Here is a 5,000-nt window from a genome sequence, read left to right as displayed (position 1 = left end):
GTGGTGTTTATAATGCTTTTCTAAATTTAGCTCATTTCGCCGATACATTGACACATAGACACGATACAAATACATATAAGCACACACACACACACACACACACACACACACACACACACTAATATATATGTATTTATATATCTTATATATATATATATATATATATATATATTATATATACATACATATATATATGTATGTATATATATATATATATATATATATATATATATATGTGTGTGTGTGTGTGTGTATGTATACATATGTATATATATGTGTGAATATATATATATATATATATATATATATATATATATATATTTATATATATACAAATATATTTAATATATATACGCATATATCTCCTTCATATATATATATATATATATATATATATATATATATGTATATATATATGTGCATATATATCTTTTTTTTCCTAGGGGCAGTTACAATCATCCCACAACCTTGCAATTTGGATATGTCATGATCATATGTTTAATGAGTAAGCTCTTTTTTTTTTATTCCAGGTTGAAAGAGACGGCTGTACGTGTAAGTTAAACAAACCCTACTAAACCACACTGGTCACAGCTGACCAGAATGGAGAATGCAGCCGGGACGGGAGGGCACTTTGAAACCGCGATACGCTATTAAATTTTGCGTTAAATTCGGAAAGAGCGCTACGCAGACTTATGAACTACTGCAGACTGTTTATGGATCACTTGCATGGGCAGAGCATCCGTGTTTCGTTGGCACAAAAAGTTTAAGGGCGGCGAGACGATGAGTGGTGTAGGAGGAGGAGGGAAGTCAGAACACCGGAGCTGGTGGGGAAAAATCGTACTTCAATTCAAATTCAAATTTAAACACTTTATTCCATTAATTACAATGGGTATTACATTTATAGATATGTTGTTTACAGTATGTAATAGGATGTTATATACATAGATATTATACAGTGCTTGTTAAACTAGATTAGATAGAACATTAACATCCCAGATAACTGAAATTTCGTACTTGGCTTGATATTCAAACGCCTGATGTCATTAATATTTCAGTAGATGTTCTTTCACTTTTGTTTTAAATGTTTTTTGGTTGGAGATATTTATAATATTTACTGGTAGCTGGTTCCAGATCACCAGTCCTCGGATTTGCATATTTCTTGCCCCGGTTTCTGTATTCGATCTTTTGATATATATAGAGTTATTTTGCCTTGTAAGGACACCTGTTATGTTACCTGTTGTTTGTATAGGTAATAGCCAATTTGGGTAATTTCCTTGTATTATTTTATGGATCAGAATACACGTGTCATATTTGTGTTTCTGTTGTACTTTTAGCTATTTTAGTTTGTTTATATGTGGTGTGATGTGGTCATATTTATTTACATTTCTCAGTGCTACTCTTGCCGCGAAGTTCTGTAGTTTCTGTGTCCTTTGTATTTGTGTTTTGTTTGTGGAGCCCCAGATGTTTAGACAGTAATTAAGGATACTAAGTGCCAGTGTTTGTATAACAGCAATTCTTGTTTCTGTGGGTATTTTATTTTTTATATGATTCAAGTATATCAGTGTGTCCCTTACTTTTCTGTAGATGTGATCAATGTGTGTCTCGAATGTCATGCATCTGTCTACGTGTACCCCTAGGTTTTTTACTGTTGTGTTGGGTTTGATGTAGCAACCTTGGAAATCTATAACTGTATCTGTGGGTATTTTTGCTATGTTCTGACGGCTGCAAATTAATATACATTGTTTTTGTTTTTTTTGTGGATGTAATTTCAGGCCATTCATATATCAAAGTATTTTTTTGCTTCTGTCAGGGTCTGTCTAGTCTTTTCCATCAATTCATTTAGATTGTCTACAGAGGCAGCGTGAAGAAATTGAGAGTCGTTGGCGTACTGAACAAGAAGACAGTTTTTTGCAATTGATGACAAATCATTCATGAATTAATAAATAAGTTTGGGCCAAAGATTGAGCCTTGTGGAACACCGAACGAAACTGATTGCATTGATGATACTTTTTCATGGATTTTGACTGATTGAGTTCTTGCGGACAGGTAACTTTTGAACCAAAATTATCAATTCCGTGATTTGTTAGTTTGTTTACAAGTAATTTATGGCTGACACTGTCAAAGGCCTTCGATAAATCACATAGAGTGAGCAAATAGATCTGGTTATTGTCTATATTATTATATATTTTATTTGTGACTTTTAGTAATGCCGTTTTGGTTGATAATTTATTCCTAAAACCGTGTTGCGTGTTAAATATAAGGTTATTCGCTTCTAAAAATGTTGTTAATTGGTTTGCAAATATTTTCTCGAGAACTTTAGATATTACTGGTAGTATAGTGCTGGGTCGATAATTATTGATTTCGTCTCTGTCACCGGATTTGAAAATCGGAGTTATGATGCCATGTTTCCAAAGTGATGGATAAACACCGGTGACTATAGATGTATTAATAATTACTGTCAGATAGTATGCAATTGTTGGTAAACTATCGTTTATGAAACGATGTGCAATTCCATGTGCTCCCACTGAATTTGTCTTGTTTTTTATTTTTAGGATAATGGTTTCTACTTCTACTGGTTGCGGTCTGAAGAAGTTCGTTGTAGTGTTCGTTTCGTTTATGTTGTGTTGATATGTGGGGGCGGTTGTCTGTTCAAAAGTGCGTCTACCTACTTCTGCAAAGAAGTTATTAAAGTATTCTATATTATTTATGGAATTTTGGGAAGTGTCTGTGTTTTGTTTCTTCTTAGGCACTAATGTATTTACTAGTTTCCACGTTTCGGCAGAATCGCTTCTGCATTCATTGAACTTATTTTTAAAATAATTAATTTTCGCCCAGCGGAGGAGTGTTTTCACATGTTTCTTCTTTAGTTTGTATTCAGCTTGAAGGGTGAATACAAACTGTTTATCTTGAGAGCTTTGTGAGTATTATTTCTATCATTTATGGCCCTCTTAATGTTATAATTTATCCAGGGGGCGGGAGGACGCCTAACTGTTTTTGTTTTAAAAGGAGCGCAGGCATTCTTTATCACGTTTGTAATAATATTAACTTGTTTGTCAAGGTCGTCAGTTGTTAAGATCTCTGACAGTGACGAGTCATTGGTTATATGTTGACAGAATAATTGAGGATCGTAATGCGTTAGGTCGCGAGAGGTATTATTGACTGGTTTTCGCTTTGTTTTGTCTATATTCAAGGTCATGGTTATAAGCTCGTGATCAGCAATGTGGCATGGGACAGCGTCTGCGTGAAGTGTAATATCGGGTCTGTTTGTTATTATAACATCTAATATGGATGAGGTGTTTTATGTAATCCTTGTAGGCTTCTTTATAAGTTGTTTTAATTTGTTTTTTGTTAATTATCCCATTTAATTTTGCATTTGGTTTATTTAGATCGTCATGTAAATCACCTAAGATGAAATGTGGTTTTCTCTATGTTGACATTTCTCTGAGAATATTTTCTAGGTAGTCAAATGATTCTGTGGTGGCATGAGGGTGTCTGTAGATTGTGCCGACGAGGAAGGAAGGATACATACTGCTTTGTACGGGTACCCGGATGTCCTCTACTACTGTATGATTTACAGCTGCAGAGGCGATCTTATTTGATTTAAGGGTATCGCTTACATATATGCAGACTCCATCTCCACGTCCTGCATCACATCTGTAGACGTGAAAGTTTGGGATGCTGATGAAACTGCTTGATATTTCTTCGTGAAGCCAAGTTTCACTGATACACAAAATATCAATGTTTCTCCCCTTAATTATCAATTTGATTTCTTCGAAATGACCGAGGAGGGACTTTGCATTGATATGTTCTATTATGATGGTGTTTAGTGGTTTTACCGCCGGATTTTCAACGTCAAACATTCTGCTCGCCTTTGTACTTGTTTCTATTTAGGAATACTTTTACATTGTTGGGAAAGATGTCGGACTCTAAGAAAAGATCTGGTTTTATATATTTGCCCCTTATAGTGACTGTGAAGCTAGAGTAATAATCAAGTGTCATTTTAGTTTTGAAGGCTTTGACACTGGAAATTTGGTTGAAATTATGCTCCAGGAAGTCTTCAATATCGTCTTCATCTGTGTCTGGGTAACAACTCGTGATATAAAAGTCGGCACCTTGCAAGGGTTTTGACGAGTGGCGTTCCTCCCTTGTTTTTCTTCTTTGTTTTCTAGAGTTGACTTGAACGAAACCTTCCTCATCTTGGTGGGGCTGCGGCTGCTTGTTTATATGTTTGTGTGTTTCCGCTCATTTCGCGTAGTTGTTGATGATGAGCTGTGGTGTTTGTGGAACAGGAGGGGTAGTAGGGGGGGGGGGGGGTCAGGTACCCAGGCACGTGGTGGTGTGTCTTCCCACTGGCGATTTGGTGGGAGATGTTTTTGCTTGTTTTTCCTATTACTGTTTCTAACGTAGCTTCTCCTAGGTGTGACTTGTGTAGAGGCTTCGTTCCTCATACCGGTAGGGGACGAGTCAGCGTTGTTTTTGGGCAGACGCTTGCGTGGCTCCGGACGAGGGGTGGCTGGCGCGTCAGCAAGATCGTGAGTCTGCTGGGTCGGAGTGGGTAGAGAGGGAGTGGGTAGTGGGGACGGAGTGGCGGGGGAGGGTGGTGGTGGTGGTGGGGAGCTAGGAGAGGCGATTGTCGTGGGTGCTGCCGTGGTGGGTGTAGGAGTGTGTTTAATTTGTGGTGTAGAGGTAGATGTCGTTCTGCCAGGGGGAGGGGATGCGAAGGGGAAGGATTGGTAGGCGGATTGATCGTGGGCAGGGGTTGGGAGATCAGATATTGCGTGGTGGGATGGGGTCGAGGATGTTGTGAACAAAACTTCCTTTCCGCATTCCTGCGGCTGAAAAAGCATCACAGCTTGGCAAATTAGAATGCTGATTGTAGATTGTTGTTCGGAGAACATTCCGATCAGCAAATCAATTTTATTTTCAATAAGATCTTGTGTGATGAAGGAGGGTTCGTGTTGTGTTTGTGTATTTTGGTGCTTTGGTTTTTGAAAGATTTT

Source organism: Penaeus chinensis, chromosome 1, assembly GCF_019202785.1.
Source record: "Penaeus chinensis breed Huanghai No. 1 chromosome 1, ASM1920278v2, whole genome shotgun sequence".
Classification (NCBI taxonomy): domain Eukaryota; kingdom Metazoa; phylum Arthropoda; class Malacostraca; order Decapoda; family Penaeidae; genus Penaeus; species Penaeus chinensis.
This window is presented reverse-complemented; position numbering follows the sequence as displayed.